Source organism: Leptonychotes weddellii, chromosome 10 (assembly GCF_054177405.1).
Source record: "Leptonychotes weddellii isolate Sample4059 chromosome 10, ASM5417740v2, whole genome shotgun sequence".
Taxonomy (NCBI): domain Eukaryota; kingdom Metazoa; phylum Chordata; class Mammalia; order Carnivora; family Phocidae; genus Leptonychotes; species Leptonychotes weddellii.
The window spans coordinates 68,902,402-68,920,293 of NC_138378.1; the positions used below are offsets into that span (position 1 = coordinate 68,902,402).

Here is a 17,892-nt window from a genome sequence, read left to right on the forward strand (position 1 = left end):
TCTGCTAGAGATTCTCCCTCTCTCCCTCTGCCCCCTCTACCCCACCCCCCCACCCCACTTGCACGCACACTCTTGCTCTCATGCTGTCTCTCTAAAATAAATAAACCTTTAGGGCGCCTGGGTGGCTCAGTTGGTTGGGCGACTGCCTTCGGCTCAGGTCATGATCCTGCAGTCCCTGGATCGAGTCCCGCATCGGGCTCCCTGCTCGGCAGGGAGCCTGCTTCTGCCTCTGACCCTCCCCCCTCTCATGTGCTCTCTCTCTCTCATTCTCTCTGTCTCAAATAAATAAATAAATAAATAAATAAATAAACAAACCTTTAAAAATAAATAAAAGGTGGCATTTCAAATCACTGGGAAAAAGAAAGATGCTAAGACCACTGAGTAACAGTTTGGAAAAGCTAATGTTAGATCCCACTTTGTAACTTAGACCAAAATAAATTCTAGACAGATTAAAGATTTAATAAATCCATTAAAGCTAGAAAAAAATTAATCAAATATCTGATCTCAGAGTGAGAAAAGCCTTTCTAAATAGACCACTCAATATTGTAACTCAGGAACCAAATATGTCCATACAAATAATGCAATAATCCTCAATATCCAAACTCTTGCAGAAACCAAAGAGTTTGAGATAGCAACTATATCCTTTTTCCCCTATTATATGGATTTTTTTAAAGATTTTATTTATTTTACAGAGAGATAGAGAGCACAAGTAGGCAGAGTGGCAGGCAGAGGGAGAATACCAAGCAGGGAGCCCGTTGTGGGACTTGATCCCCAGACCCTGGGATCATGACCTGAGCTGAAGGCAGATGCTTAACCGACTAAGCCACCCAGGTGCCCCTGGATTTTTTTTAAATAGAACATCTAATGTAAATAAACAAGCACTCTCAAATACCACTGATGGGGTATATATTAGTATAAACTTTCTAGGTTTTTAGCCATCAGAAGCCTTAAAATTTTTTTCCTTTAGACCTAGAACATGATCCAGATTTCTATACTCAAGGACATTTTCACTGCTTTTTGGTTTTGGGGGGAGGGGGGTTAACTGGAAAACACTAGTTAAATATGTGTTATATTCAAAGACTAGAAGTAGGTTGCCATTAAATTTCATTCTTAGACATAAGGATATGAGAAAATGCCCATTTAAAAAAAGCAAACAGTACATATGAACTCATTTTTACATATTCATAGAAAATTAGCTGGAATGATACTATATACTAAAAAATATACTAAAATTTTAACAAAGTGATTATGAATGTTTTACTGATGTACATCAGTATTTTTTTTTAAACTTCCCACGATGATCACATATATCACAACCATAAGCACCAAACAATTAAGTGAAACAGGGAAAGCACGGGTCATTGTGAAAATTATAGAAAAAAAAAAAAAGAAAGAAATTAGAGAAAACCAGGAGGCCACTGGTGATCTGTGACAATACAGTTTTTCAGCAAAAGCAGAAGCCAGGTTTCAGAAGCTTCAGGAGAACTTAAGACACTGGAGAAAAAAAGAGCTTAAAAGAGTAAGGTCCTTGAGGAATATAAGAAAGTAAACCAGAGACAATTCTTTGTGAAGTTTCAAGAAAGTCATACTATGCTTACTATTCCTACAAAACTTTACTGAAATAACCATTTCTCCAAGTCTAATCAGTTAGAAAAAAGTTGCTCAAAGATCAACTAAAATTCTATCAAATTCCCATGAAGCCTTCTCCAATCTTACCAAAACCTGAACTCCTCCCACTGCACCTCAGGATTTTATGTTCTTACGGAATTTACCATTTTCCTTCTCTCTCTCTCTCTCATATACGAACAGTTTTTCTTACACTGGCACTTTGTTAAGTGTCTATATGTATTATCTTACTACCTTAATTACACTTGATAGAGATTTTGTGAGGATTAAGTATCATCCTCATTTGAAGGCATTAAGAGGTTAAGGAACTTAACCAAAGCCAGAGATCTAATAAATGACAGGAATAGCATTTTAACTCAGGTCTAACAGATTCCAGACATCAATCTCTCAACTACCATCCTACTGCCTCATCTTTATTGGACTCCAACCTTCCTTAAGAGGAAATATACTTCTAAATGTATTTCTGTATCTACCACAGCGTCCAGCACAATGCTTTACACACGTTCAACGTTAATGTATTTTTTTTATATATTGAGTAAACAGAGAGTGAAGGTAATAAAAAAAGAAAAAGTGAAGGTAAGACACACAAAATAATGTATTCAGTAAATAGAACATTAAGAAATCGTTTTCAAAAATAAAAAAGAAAGAAAGAAATGGTTTTCAACTTGCCAATTTGGGCCCAGCAAAAAGGCTCCCACAAGAAGGGTACAGAGGAGGGCCATTCTGCCATCAACAAGAAAGTGACTACAGAACACACCATCAACATTCATAAGTGCATCCACGGCGTGGGCTTCAACAAGTGTGAATCCCAGGCACTCAAAGAGATCCGGAAGTTTGCAATGGAGATGAGAACTCCAGATGTGCACAGACACTAGGATCAACAAAGCTTTCGAGGCCAAAGTAATAAGGAACGTCCCATACCATATCCGTGTACAGATGTCCAGAAAACATGAAAATTCACCAAACAAACTCTATACACTGGTTACCTATGTACAAGTCATCACTTTCAGGAATCTACAGACAGGTCAATGTGGATGAGACCTAATCCTTGATTTCAAGTTACAAAACCACAAAAAAAATGTATTAAGCTTTCAGTATAGCATAATGTACTAGATATCCATGTGTTTGCTGCCCAGAAACAATCTCACCTTCTTCATGGTCACAACATGCCAAATTTCCTTTTGGGAAATATTTTTTTTAGCTATGAGGTTTGGGTGAGATCAGCTTCGGGAATAGGTTAGGATTAGTTTAAGTCAACCAAAGTCCATCCACTCTGAGCTCTACTTCAGGAGTAAGTCCAATGACATGTAAGCCAATGATACATGAAATGCCATTTGCCATCGAGGTTTTGGAAAAAGCTTCCCTGTTCTTTTATACAGGTTTCAGAAAAGATTCTTTCTTTTCCTCTGTGTAATATAAACATGATTTCCAAACAGTGTGGTATAAAGATGGTTAAGGAGCTATTTCTACTAACAAGAGAAGGGCCAAACTGAGGTCGAACCAAGGAAGCAGAGAGAGCAAGCCAAAAAGGAATGAAGTCTTGATAACATTCTGAACCCACAGATTAAGAGTAGACCACACCCAAACACAGCACACACCTGAACTGTGTAGTTATAACTTAGGGGGGGGGAAAAAAATTCCTTATTCCCACCAAAGGAGCTGTTCTTTTCTTTCTGGTCCTTGCAACAGAGTCCTACCTGGTTCAAAAAGTAATTCCCAATCTTCCATTTTTAACCCATGGGTGTAAATATCAAGGGATACTCAGAAATTAAAAAACACACACCATGACAAAATTAGGGTTTTTTTCGTTTTTTATCAGTGGAGCACCTTTTTATGAGTGGAGGTGGTAAGCAGGATGTCACAAAAGGATTAGGATTGACAGTATATAAAATATCCAAGTGGATTCGGAAAGCAGGGAAAACCATCACATCCAGCCTACCCTTGACTTCCATTCCATTACCCAACTACAGTGACCTTAAGATTTTTCACACATTTTAACAAATAAGTATTGGGGCGCCTGGGCGGCTCAGTAGTTAAGCGTCTGCCTTCAGCTCAGCTCATGATCCCAGGGTCCTGGGATAGAGCTCCACATCAGGCTCCCTGCTCCGCAGGAAGCCTGCTTCTCCCTCTCCCACGCCCCCTGCTTGTGTTCCCTCTCTCGCTGTGTCTCTGTCAGGTGAATAAACAAAATCTTAAAAAAAAGTACTGATCCTAGTATGTATAAGCACTATGAAACTTAATTAATATGACAGATAGTTGCAACCACAGAATTTACAGTCTTATAAAATGAAAAGACATAAAACAAGTAAACAAAAAGTAAATACCTAACTCTAAACTGTGGTAAGTGCTATGAAGGTAAAGAATCAGAACTACTTCAGGGGCACGTGGCTGGCTCAGTCAGAGGAGCATGAGACTCCTGATCTTGGTGTCATGAGTTCGAGCCCCACGTTGGGTGTGCAGATACTTAAATTAAAAAAAAAAAAAAAGAACCAGAATACTTTAGATTGGATGTTCAAGAAAGGCCTCTGTGAAAAAGTAACATTTAGGTTGAGACTTGAAGGCATAGTAAGGTGGTGAATTCCAGGCATATATAAAGGCTCATCATGGCAGCAAATAACATCTGCGAGAGAAGCAAAGCAAGGGGATGAGGTTAGCAGTGGCTACATCACAAATTGTGGTAAACCATTTCACTCCCCTCATTACCAACAACTATTCAGTTAAAGGCCCAATTCAATCTTCCACCTTCCTTGAAACCTTGCCTAATCCACTTAAACCAGAATTAATCTCTCCATAGTTCCTCTGTCAGTTTTTCATGAATTTTCCAACTTCTACAGTCAAGCTTCTCAAAAAAAAAAAAAAAAACCAACACCAAGTTTATTGGTGAAAAGTATAAGGAGCAGAAGGAACTAAACTCTAATCCTACCTTTGCTACTTAATAACTATGTAGCCTTGGCCAAATCATTCCATTTCTCATGAGTTTTCTGAGGTTCAATGAACGTATGTGAAATTACACAATGTTCACAATAGCTTCAGAAGTATATTATCATCAGTGTGTCGTATACAATTCAACACAGTATTCTAACTGCACAAGTACTGCAATATCACCTCCTGTAATCTGCACACACTATACTTGTAATACTTGAAGAGTTTCAGGTTGTGTTGGCTTTTGGAGCACCCATTAAATATTGTTAATGGTTGTCAAGCTTTTTTTTTTTTTTTTTTAAAGATTTTTTATTTATTCACTTGAGAGAGAAAGAGAGAGAATGAGCAGGCGGAGAGGCTGAGGGAGAGAATAAGACTCCCCGCTGAGCAGGGAGCCCAACACAGGGCTTGATTCCAGGATCAGGAGATCATGACCTGAGCCCAAGGCAGAACCTGAACCATGTGAACCACCCAGGCGCAAACAGCTACACCCTGTTCTCCCCAAAAGAAACCTTACATAGAACCCCAATCTATAAAACAGATCAAAATGAACTTTTCATTTTAAAAAAAGGGAAGAGGTTCTGAAGTCCCCTTCACTCCCTTGAAATAGGGACAATTCCATTCCAAGGAATAGTTTTTAAACCAGAGATCATTACTGAAAATCCTGAAGAGGAAAGAATTAAGGACAAGATCCTCTGGCTTGCCACGAGTCAACCCTCTAGAACAACAACAAAATACATTTCTTCTTTTCCGCCAGGATGGCATCAGATTCTATCACATTGATGTAATCAAAAAAGGTCATACCTATAGTAGCATTTCCATGTTTTACCATACTGGTTTCTAAAGCAAAGAAAAAAAAAATGACATTTGTTTAAGTTACTTAGTGCCATGCCAGTTTTTTTAATCATCATTTCACTCTCAGTATACTAAGTGATTATTCAGTAGTGGAAAGTTTTTCTTGTATTTCCCAAAATAAGGGGTTTAAAAAACCTTGCCAATTTCTGCTCTCCAGGAAACTTAGCTAAAGCTTCACAATCACACACACCATGGCTCTATCACCTTCACTGGATGCAATCTGCCCAGACTCGAGATTTTAACTCTTAACACCACTAACAAAACTCTCATTATTCCTCACCAATCTAGAGATTAGATTCCCTTTTTTTTTTTTTTTTAAAGATTTTTATTTATTTATTTGACAAAGAGAGACACAGTGAGAGAGGGAACACAAGCAGGGGGAGTGGGTGAGAGAGAAGCAGGCTCCCCGCGGAGCAGGGAGCCTGATGCGGAGCTCGATCCCAGCACCCTGGGATCATGACCTGAGCCGAAGGCAGACACTTAACGACTGAGCCACCCAGGCGCCCCTAGATTCCCTCTTAATATATGATTTATCCTACAGGTTTGGAGACTCCTCTTTAGCAGGGAAAATAGAAACAAGGTACCATTAGAATAAAACAACCTTCTGCTGACCACCATTATGCCAACTCTACCAAAGTGTGCCCACTATCCCCTTAATGATACTCTTTTCTTTGAACACAACTTCAAAATCCCTATTTGTCTTATTGTTTTCTTAAATCCAAATTTATTCTGAGCAGCATTCTTATACTTCTACATTCATCATTGGTTACTGAGGCTTTCTCAGTAATCAGAAGAATATGGTTCATGAGTCTGGAAGCAAAATTCCCCAGAATAAATATTACCTATTTTCCTATTTTGTCTTATGGTGGTTTAGAACGAGCACATTGCTAAATTGCTAATGCACATTGCTAGAAGAGCCCCACAGACCTAGGAGTCAAACACTTTAAGACTATAAAGCCTATTTACTGATGCTCTATTGTTAAGTTGTAGCGTAACTGTCAAATTCCCTTCCAGACATGCTGTATGAGCTACTCAGTAATCTGACTTCACAGACCATATTAAGGTAATATTCAGACAATAATACAAAGACTTACAAAAACCCAAATGCCCATCAAAAGAGGACTGGTTAAGTTACAGTAGGACCAAACAATGGAATACTACACTGAAGCCATTAAAAATTATAATGTCAGCACATATTAACATAAAAAGATACCTACATCTTAATAAAAATGATACAGAAATATAGAATAACATGTAATTAGCTTTTGGGGCGGCTGGGTGGCTCAGTCGGTTAAGCGACTGCCTTCAGCTCAGGTCATGATCCCAAGGATCAAGCCCCATGTCAGGCTCCCTGCTCAGCAGGAGTGTCTGCTTCTCCTTCTCCCTCTGCCCCCCCTCCCCCCACTGTTCATGCATGCGCGCTCTCTCACTCTCTCTCAAATAAATAAAATCTTAAAAAAATGTAATTAGTTTTTTACATAAAATAATGTGTATAAAGAAAGTTATATATAAGGAAAGCAAGAACGACTTACAAGATATTTATTAAAACATGGACAATTTCTTTGGTAAGCAGAGTTTCAGATTTTCCTAATTATCTTTATTATTTTCTATTCTATTTTTGGGGGGGGGGGGGAGGCAGGTTTCTTTTCCAGAAACAACAAAGCTACTTGCATTCTTTTGAAAAACACTAAACATCCTGGTAGAGAAGTAATTAATGAAAGGCGTTAGGTTTTCTCCTGCCACCAAACACTACAGATGACACTTGCCCAACATGTTCCAAGAACTTATGCCAGATTATAATGAAGCACTCAGTTTCTGGCTGAAGTATGCTGTAGCTGATGATTGTATCATATACATTGCTTTTTATTACCTTATTCATGAATCACAAGGAATATGCTCCAATACAGGAAAGCTCATTAAGGCACATTACTTGAAACAAAACTCTTTTGCTTGAACATTAATTCAAATGTATGTATAGGGGAGACAGTGCCAAAGGAGCTCTAGCTTCGGTACTGGAAAGCCACCACAGTATTATCTTCTATCTGTTTATGGAGCTTCCATGTCAAAAGTTTCCACAAATTTGCCCCAATTCTCTTCTGCAAACAGCCGCCTCCACTTCCTCAATGTTTTTGCTCCCTCCCATCAGCTTCCCAAAGCACCCACTCTAGTTCAGCAGCTCACAGCTACCGGGCTCTTTGGTTCAAACATTCTGACAGGAGAAATCTGACTGACCAACAGCAGCCCCACCAATCCATCAGGTCAGGAGTCTATCTGGAATCCAATCAGCAATGGCTAGAGAAGTAGGTTCTTCCAAGGGATATAAGCAACCTAAGTTTTCTACAAGAGGTTATGACCAAGGCAGGAAGAGAAATCAATCTTCAACCACAGTAAGGAAAGTGCAAGAAGAGGCCAGGTTTATACCACATCAATTGTCAATGAACACACACACGTGGAGAATGTTTTTAACTTCTATGGGATTTGAGGAAAAAAAAATCTCATTAACAGGTGTTAATCACATTAAAAGGCAAAACGCCCAATTGCTTTCCTGGTATATACCAAGTCCTAAATAAAAGTAATTTAGTCAAAGTTCATGTCATGGACACAAAGCTCACCACCTATGTAGAAACAACTAATTTTTGCCTTTCTACAATGCATATTAATTTAGAAAATACTTGCTTAGGGCAGGTATTTTTTTATAAGCATATGCCTATTAATTCAGGAATAAGGTAATAAAAAGCAGTATATATGATACCTATAGCATACTTCTGCCAAAAACTCTCATATCTACAACACTACTGATTAGGGGCACCTGACTGGCTCAGTCAGTGGAGCATGGACTCCTGATCTTGGGGTTGTGAGTTCAAGCCCCACATGGGGTGTTGAGCTTACTTTAAAAAATATAGGTCATTACTGACTATAGGCCCAAGAATACTGATTTAACTAGGCAATCACATCCTTCCTCTACAAAAACCTTTCATTAACTAAAATGTTTACCTATTCTTTTTTTTTTTAAGATTTTATTATTTAACAGAGAGACACAGCAGAAGAGGGAACACAATCAGAGGGAGTGGGAGAAGGAGAAGCAGGCTTCCCGTGAGCAAGGAGCCCGATGCGGGCCTCGATCCCAACCTGAGGTGAAGGCAGACACTTAACAACTGAGCCACCCAGGCGCCCCTAAAATGTTTACCTATTCTCTATAAGGCACTATATTAGGGACTGGGAAAAGAAAACATGGCCCCTGACTCTAAGGAGTTCATCATCCAGCAAGGAAGGCTGATGTTAAATTTTAAAAAAAGAATAAGAAGGGCTATAATGTAAGTACATATTCTAAACTAAAGGATACTAGTTATTTTAAGAGAGGTTGGGAAAAATTTAAGAAGGCCTCACCAAAAAAGTGAGATCTGAAGCTAGGAAGAGGAGTTTGGGCCAAACTGTGCTATGATGTATGTCAGGCTAAGAAGTTAATATTTTATTCTTCAAGCAATGAAGATCTATGACAGTTTAAGCAGATAATATGATAATCATATACTGTGTTTTAGACAGGCAACTCTGCAGAAGAAGCTGCACAATATAAAACATTTGTTCAAGACCTGTAACTAAAAATACCCAAATGAAAAAGAAAACAAAAAAACAGGGAAGGGGCGCCTAGCTGGCTCAGTCAGCAGAGCATCCAACTCTTGATCTCAGGGTCGTGAATTTGAGCCCCACACTGGGTATAGAGACCACATTAAAAAAAAGGGGGGGAGGAGGGCAGGAAAAAAATGTATGTGGTGAATATGACCAAGGGTTAGTAAGTGAACAACTCTTGTAAGGTAATTACACAAAACATTAAAACTTGAAAAGTAGAAAAAGAACACAGGCACTGTATTAAAAAATGCAAACAGCCAATAAAAGTATGAGTGTTCAAACTTACTAGTAACTGGCTATTACAATTTTCACCAAAATAACACTTTGTCAAGGATAACATTCAGTACAAGTGCCCACACTGTGCAGACAATAAAGAATGGAAATCAATATATCCTTTCTGAAGAGCAGGTAGACAATACAAACAAAAGTATGTTTATATTTCTGACACAGTGATAACTTCTAGAAATCTACCTAAAAAACAGTAATGTAATTAAAAGATTTATATACAGGATGCTCATTTGCAGCATTATTTATAACATAAGAACTGGAAACAAACATACAATAGGAAAATATTAAATCCTGCACAAAATGAAATACTATACAGACACAAAAAGTATGTTTTCAAAAAAGGTTAATAAGGAACATGAGCAAACAAAACATTAGGTGAAACTAGAAACATTAAACATTAGGTGAAGCTAGATATTAAACTACATATATCTCATTCTTAGAAATGTAAATGTGTACCAAAAATATTTCAAAGCATCAACAGGAATCATCACTGGATGATTAGATTTACAGTTTTCAGTATCGCTACAATGAGAATATACAACCTTTATAATTAAGAAAAAATTAAGGTAAAAAAGAGAAAAGCGGCTCAACCCCTTTAGCTAGGGTCTGTCACACCTTGGTCAAGCCATTATTGGAAAGTTTCTTTCTCTTTCTGAAAATGTAAAAATTATTATTAATACACACTATCTACACATTAGAAATACTTTTAAATCAGATATATAAATACTATCATTAAACATACAAGAATGTTAACATGTTTCATGAATACAGTGCTAAAGCTCATTAACAGTTATCACTACAATGCAGATAACTTACATAATATACTGCATGTTGGTAGTGCTTTATGGTTACTAAGTTATACTATAAAAATATACGAACTGTAATCATGAATACTACTTCACATATTAATTGGTTAAGTGATACTTAACTAGATCACCAAGTAAAAATTCATAATTTGGGACTTTGTATTGTAAAATCAGATTTCCAACTTTAGAAATCACTTAGAATTTTAGAATTATAGGTCAACCAAAAAATACTGTTACTAATGAATTAATTAATTAGTGCCTATATACTTGTAATATCAAAAAAACCCTCTAGAAATGCATGGTTTATTAAAGGACTCATTGCTAACAATATTTAGATTCCATTCAGCTACTTAAGGACAACCGCTCTTAAATTCCTACTACAATTACAATGGCATTATGCCCGAAGTTGTGAAAATACATAAAAATATACTAATTTTTTATTCTGTCAAACAGTATACTCACAATAATGTCTTCCATTCAAACAGATCATCATAAAGTTTACACAGCATAGCGTAACTAGTAAGAGCATGGCCTTTTTAGCCTGACCTGAGATTAAGTCCTGTTTAAATCCTGGCTCCACCAAATATAGTCATGTGACTCTAAGCAAGTTATATAAACCCTAAATCTTGGTTCTCTTATCTGAAAAGGGTGACAGAGTACCTACCTCAAAGAGTTGATAAAGTACTCAACACAAACTGCTCATTAAAGTACTCTGCTTTAAAAATAATGCAAACAATTATTCTGCAAATACTGTTATCACAGTATCCTGAGTTCAAGCTTAGATAGGACTACTAACTAAGCAAGTGACAGGTGATCTTTACCTGGCAAACCACTTAGCCTTTCTGAGATTCAATGTCTTTACCTCTAAAACGTAGATACCAATACTTGCTCCTGCCCATCTTCAAGGATATTGAGGAGGGACAAATAAATAGTCTACTTTGTTTAAATGCTACATTTGGTAAACTGTAATTCACTAAACACATCCATAGAATAACATTTACATTTAAAGCCATTTCAGTCTTCTCTCAGAGAAATTTACTTTACTGAGGCAAATAATGACTTCAATTTTTTTTTTAAAGATTTTATTTATTCATTTGAGACACAGAGATACAGAGAGAGAGAGAGAGAGAGCATGAGCAGTGGGAGAGGCAGAGAGAGAGGGAGAAGCAGACTCCCCACTGAGCCAGGAGCCCGATGCGGGACTCGATCCCAGAACCCTGGGATCATGACCTGAGCTGAAGGCAGACGCTTAACCATCTGAGCCACCCAGGCGCCCCAATAATGACTTCAATTTACTACTGAGATAGCTATGGTGATGGCCCAAAGCATAACTTCAGGCCTCCAACTTCTCAACACCCAGAAATGCTCTGGACTTAGTAAACTGGTTAAAAAAATAGCTAGAAAAGCTGCAAATATACAAATTCAACAGAATAAACAAAGGAATATACACTTAAAATTATTTCCTAAACTGAATGCAAACCCACAAACTGATAGTAGCCAAATTAACTCAATACATTCCTCAACTGAATGCAAACCCACAAACTGATAGTAAACAAATCAACTCAATACATTCCAAGCCTTTAAAATGTCCTTATTAAAAATAAAGCACTGAAAGGAAAAGAGAAACTTAAATGTTAGTATTGTTGAGATTGGTTATTCTAACACTAAAGCCAAACATTATTTTGAAATGTAATTTTAAGTTTTTGGCTATCTATCAAGACTATTTAAAAAGGGGATGTGGGGGTCCTTATTATGGGGTTCTTAGCCTGGTTCCTTGGACAGGCTTCAACAGGTCCTTAGAACTGCAGGCAAGGGCGCCTGGGTGGCTCAGTTGGTTAAGCGACTGCCTTCGGCTCAGGTCATGATCCTGGAGTCCCCGGATCGAGTCCCGCATCGGGCTCCCTGCTTGGCAGGGAGTCTGCTTCTCCCTCTGACCCTCCTCCCTCTCATGCTCTCTGTCTCTCATTCTGTCTGTCTCAAATAAATAAATAAAATCTTTAAAAGAAAAAAAAAAAAAAAAGAACTGCAGGCAAAACCGTGCCTGTATACCTGTATGTTTCCATGGTGAGAGTTCACAGCTTCAGATTCTCAGCAGGACTAGAAGTATAAATGGTAATATTAATTCTCTCATCAAAAACTGATGACAACAGCAGACTATTTACAATCTTTTGTGACCAACTTTTATTTTATTATTTTTTTATTTTTTATTTTAAAGATTTTTATTTATTTATTTGAGAGAGAGAATGAGAGACAGAGAGCACGAGAGGGAAGAGGGTCAGAGGGAGAAGCAGACCCCCCGCTGAGCAGGGAGCCTGATGTGGGACTCGATCCCGGGACTCCAGGATCATGACCTGAGCCGAAGGCAGTCGCTTAACCAACTGAGCCACCCAGGTGCCCCCAACTTTTATTTTAACTAAATTACGGTCTGCCAGATTTTTAAATAAATATTTGAAGTCCCTAGCGTTACCAAACCCTCTTTGCATATCAGATAGAAAGTAGTACTATCCGGGGCACCTGGGTGGCTCAGTCGTTAAGCGTCTGCCTTCGGCTCAGGTGATGATCCCAGGGTCCTGGGATCGAGCCCCACACTGGGCTCCCTGCTCGGCAAGAAGCCTGCTTCTCCCTCTCCCATTCCCCCTGCTTGTGTTCCCTCTCTCGCTATCTCTCTCTGTCAAATAAATAAATAAAATCTTAAAAAAAAAAAAAAAATGTTTAAAAAAAAAAAAGTAGTACTATCCGCATTATGTCTACCCTTTCACTGAAAGCACAAAATTTTTACATAATAATGGTGTGTCCAGGCCAGGCTTCTTTTAAGTTTCATCACTGTTGGTAAATTTGACAAGAAATAGGTTTTTGGTATTTTTTTTTTCTCTTGGTTAAACTCTCATGGGAGCTATGTTGAGAGATGAATTCTGAGCACATTATTTGGGGACTTAAACTCTGAATTTCTGGATTCAGAGTCCAGAGTGCTAACCATTACACCATGGAACCCCGCATTAAACTCTGAATTTCTAATCAAGGATGAGCTGATGCTCATCTTCGCACAACCTCTGGGGGAATAAAAGTTTAGACTTAATAGTTATTGTGAGCAAGATTTCAAGAAAGACCTATATAACCTACTTCAATTCAACAGGTTTTATCAAGTTCCAACCATCATGATTCTACCCAGTCGTGGATAAATGTTACTATAATGAGATAAAGTAAGACCCTCTGTTCTCAAGAAACTTAAGCCTCTTATGTTTAGAATACAAGAACTATAGAAAAGAACAATGAAAACAATTTTCAGTCTGCAGGGGAAAAAAATCAACTTGTAATAGTTTGGTATAACCTACCAATAAAATTGCTAAGTAATTAAAAAAAAAAAGGATGCATCATTGTGAGATTAATGTTTAGGAGGCAAATTTTTAAACTGAGCTTTAAAGGAAATATTAAGAAATTGTCCTAAGTATTTTGAGAGACCACCGGCTTATACAAATAGAAAATCCTTATTTGTTCATTAAGACAGGTTTCTTAGAGGGTCTGCATGGCCAAATTTTGTGAACCTGGTTCCACTAATTGTATATAATTGTATATTAAAGGTAATAAAAGTTAAATTCTACTTCAAGATTCTCTACATTTTTGTTTCCATAAATCCACTGCATTTTTGAGTGCTTCTAAACAAAGTTCTAGGGGTTTCCCAAAGAATTTTCAATAAGAACTTTCATCATCTTTTCAAAAGATTAAATAGAGATTAACAAACTTTAGTTTCTTTAGATACTCTGTTTAAAGGTAGTTCTTCTAGTTGAGTTTAAAATAACTTAAATCGCCAAAAAATTATTAAAAGCAGTTTGTTCTTCTATTAGAGAGCAAAGACAGGCTTTTCCCAATTTAATAAAACCATAATCACACAACTTATATCTGATATAAAATAGTTTACTTAAGTAACTACCAAGGGCTTTACCTACATAATCACCATATCATAAAACACCTGCACCAAAAGTTTCTCAATACAAATAACCTTAAAATTCTAGGAAAATTTAGAATAACACAAACATTGGAAAGTCCAGTTTGAATAAGTGCAAAACCTGCTTCCACCTGTCAGAAAGTAAACACACACGTTCAAAGTAAACTAGAACCATTCCACTTTTATTATTGCCTTGGGTTATTGAAGTGAAATTCAAGCACATAATCAAGTAAAATTCAAACACAAACAAGATGATACATTTTATAAACCCCCTGTCTTAAAGAATCGTATTAGAAAAGAGGTAGTCTGGAAGTTTTGGGAAATATCAGAACATAAATCCAAAACCCACATAAGCAGTTCGTAAATGAGCATTTTCTCAACAATCAAGTTTTTGTAATCTTTGATCTAATGCACCTCAACCAACTAGGCCTTTGGGCCCAGAAATAGTGAACTTGCAATACAGCTTGTTTCTTTAGGCTCAAATACTATCTTACAAGGGTCGGAAATAAAATAAAAGAATCTGGCCAAAAAAAAAAAAAAAAATCAGTGTACGCTCTTTAATAAAAGTATAGGAATAAGGCCTTTCATTCCAGGAGACAGGCCATGACTATCCCGGGATGATTATCTGTAGTACAGTGCTCTCCTTAATAAAATTTACTGCTACAACGACGAATGGTACACTAAGAAGAAACACAATAAAAAAAAAAAATAGGTATTAAGGTTCCAATCATGACTATCACAGTTCATTTTCAGCTATTTCAGGGCTGGCAGAAACGTTTAATACACCCACACACCCCCAAGGGAGGGGAAAACCACCAACCTCCTCCCAGGGAGTTTAATGAAAATTAGCAGGTAAAAGAGGCCTCCTCAGCAGCACGATGAAAATCAAAGAGGGCGGCCGAAGGGTTCGGACTGCGGAGGAAAGCTTCGTCCTCGGACCCCACCTCCCTTCACCTTCCCGGCAGGACGAAGGAGGCAAAGGCTCATTAGCGCCTTCGTTAATTGACACCTGTAATGAGGAAACTTTCCGAGAGGTGAGACCGCCCAGGCGCGGCCTGGCCGGAGCTCCGGAGCGGCCCCCTCTCGGGCGCCCAGGTAACCGGGCCGGGCTGGGCCCGAGGCGCCGCGGCGGCCGCGCCACCGCGCACCTTCCCGGGGCGCTAGGCCCGCACGCCGCCCGGCTCGGCCGTCGCCTCCCGCAGGCCGCGGCAGCCCGGGGAGCTGCGCGGGGCCCCCAAACTGTGCACCCCCACAGGCCGCCGCCGCGGCTACTTACTTTCATTTAACACCTCCACCAGGTCTGCGCAGTTCTCGCACATCTCGTTCGGCCGCCGCCCCCCCCCTCCCCCGCTTCGGATCGCACTGACTGATCCCGACCGGCGGGGGGGAGGGGAGAGAGGCGGAGGAGGGGGCCGGCCGGCCGGCGGGGCGGGGAGGCAACGAGGGCGGGCGGCGGCGGGGACGGGGCGGAGAGCAGGAGTATGGGGGAGGGGGCCGGCGGTCCCCGGAGCGGGCGGGGGAGAGGAGGGGGGCGAGGGGAGGTGCGCAGGCCGGAGGGGCGCGGAGGCGCGGGCTGCGGGGAAGGGGGGGAAGGACGGGGGGAGGGGAGAGGGAGGGAGGGAGGGGGCGGGTGGGGAGAGAAGCAGCAGAGTCACTTCACCGACCAGACGCCGCGGCCACCGCTGACGCCGCCGCCATTTTACTAGAGCGTTCGGGCTGCGCTCGGCTCTTTCCGCCCGAGCGAGGGAGCCGACGAGAAACGCCTCGCGCTCTCATTCCTCCGCCTCCCTCCCTCTCTTCGCCTCCCGCCCTCCCACCTTTCCCTCCGCACACACGCCGCACGCTCCACACCCCGCCGCGGCCGGCTCGCCGCCCTCCCTTTCCTCTTCCGTCCGGCCTCCCCGCCCTCGGTCCACCCCCTCGGCGCGCTCGCCCACCCCTCCCAGCCCGGATCTCTGTCAGCGGCCGGAAGGGAAACACGAAGCCAGCGCGGCCGCGGGGGGAGTCCGGGTGAGTAGGAGAAGATGGCGGAGACACCGAGCGGCCCGCAGTTGCGCGGCGTCGCCCACCGCGTTCCACTCCGCGGGCTGCGAGGTTTAGCGAGCGCCGGGTCACTCGCGCCGCCCTGTTCCCCGCCCTTGCGCTTCGCCATTTTTCCTCCGGGCCCACGAAGAGGGATTGGTGGCGAGTTCTCCCTCCCGGCTTTCGGGTTTTTGGGGTGGGGGAGGCAGGAGTTCACAGGGGAGCCGGGCCGGAGCGACTCTGCAGCCCAAGCTGGGGCACACGGCCCTCTCCCCGCGGGCCTTTGTGAGAATGGAACAGCCCAGGGGCGGTGTAACCTGCATCCGTGTTGATCGCTACCCTCCATTCTGTAAGGCTCATCCGTCCTCGAGCAGTAAGACACCTTGATGTGACAAGAAATGGCGGAGTGAAGAGCGTTCACATGGCATCTCCTCCCTTTTATGCGAGAGGGCCCTGCACCAATTACCTGTCCTCAGCTCTTCACCTGAAACAGCATATTATGCTTCACAGCGAAGAGCAAATCGCCAGGGTATTAAGATAGGGACAAAATGAAGAACAGGTGAAGGAAAGGGGACACTTCAGCCCAAGTTGGTTAACAACTAGTTAACATTAGGAAAATTTTTCTCCTACCCTCACTGATTTCTATATCCAGTATGTTTTTTGTTTTTTGTTTTTTTTTTAAGATTTTATTTATTTATTTGAGAGAGAGAGAATGAGAGACAGAGAGCATGAGAGGGAGGAGGGTCAGAGGGAGAAGCAGACCCCCTGCCGAGGAGGGAGCCCGATGCGGGACTCGATCCTGGGACTCCAGGATCATGACCTGAGCCGAAGGCAGTCGCTTAACCAACTGAGCCACCCAGGCGCCCCTATATCCAGTATGTTTTTATAAAGATGTGACTGAACAGTCCAAAAGGGAGTGTACGTAATCTTACAACTATAACTGGAGCAGCTATTGACCCTGTAGTAATTCTTTTAAAGGTTTTATGGAGGTTCTGTCCCACCATCTTTCCATGCCAGGACCACCTTGCCGGTATTGTTTGCCTTTCTGCTGCTTGAACTTGATGGTATGGTTTCTGCCCACCTGTTTTACAGTGCTCCGTATGAGCAGGTTTTCCTTCGGAGCTGTAGAGATATTCTATTATCTTCCTTTCCCATCTTTACTATAAAACTTGGGTTTCTGCAGACTTGACTTTTCTCCTTGACCATCCAGCATCCATTCCCACCCACCCCTCTTACCTACCAACAGGGAAACTTGCCAAATCCAAATTTTGTTTTGTTTTTCAGGTGGCAGCTAGAAATTTTGAATTCCGGAAGAAAAGCCCCAAGGAATATTTGCTACTGGTTTAAAACAGTCATGGTAGGGGCTGAACCTGTGTTTGAGTCCTTGCCAGTGAAATGTGACCAGAAATCTGCAGAGTGGATCTTTTGGAAAGAATTGCCCATTACTAAAAAAAGGGGACAAATTCAATAGTCATTACCCTTAACCCTTCTTTCTGTCTGAAACATGGTTTTGATTTACAAAGTAATACAGCATCTGTTGTCTAGCTTTTGTTTTTTTTTTTTTTACAATGAAACCACGAACAGGATAAAAGCTAACTATAAAGTTGATAATGCAGAAAAATAAGGTGTGGTGGGTCTCTGATACCTCCTAGAACAGCAGTCCCCCCCAGATTGCTAGTCTGTCGCATTTTTCTTAAACCATGTTAGGTTTCCATTACTTGTGGCCAAACACATTTCTGATACAGAAAGTGAGGACAACAACTATTACCATACATGTGGAGTACTTCTAAGATATATTGAAGA

General features: G+C 40.7%; 2 long non-coding RNA genes across 2 annotated transcripts; one reads left to right on the top strand and one right to left on the bottom strand.

Annotated features, from left to right (window-relative positions):
* Positions 1 to 8,418: 8,418 nt before the first annotated feature.
* LOC145723908 (uncharacterized) lies at positions 8,419 to 15,672 on the bottom strand. The gene is made up of 2 exons (XR_014149304.1): positions 15,344 to 15,672; positions 8,419 to 15,090 (listed from the first exon to the last, which is right to left on the bottom strand). It is a non-coding gene; the product is annotated as an uncharacterized LOC145723908 (long non-coding RNA).
* A 93-nt stretch (positions 15,673 to 15,765) lies between these two features.
* Positions 15,766 to 17,633, top strand: LOC145723907 (uncharacterized). The gene is made up of 2 exons (XR_014149303.1): positions 15,766 to 16,077; positions 17,374 to 17,633. It is a non-coding gene; the product is annotated as an uncharacterized LOC145723907 (long non-coding RNA).
* The last annotated feature ends 259 nt before the right edge of the window (positions 17,634 to 17,892 follow it).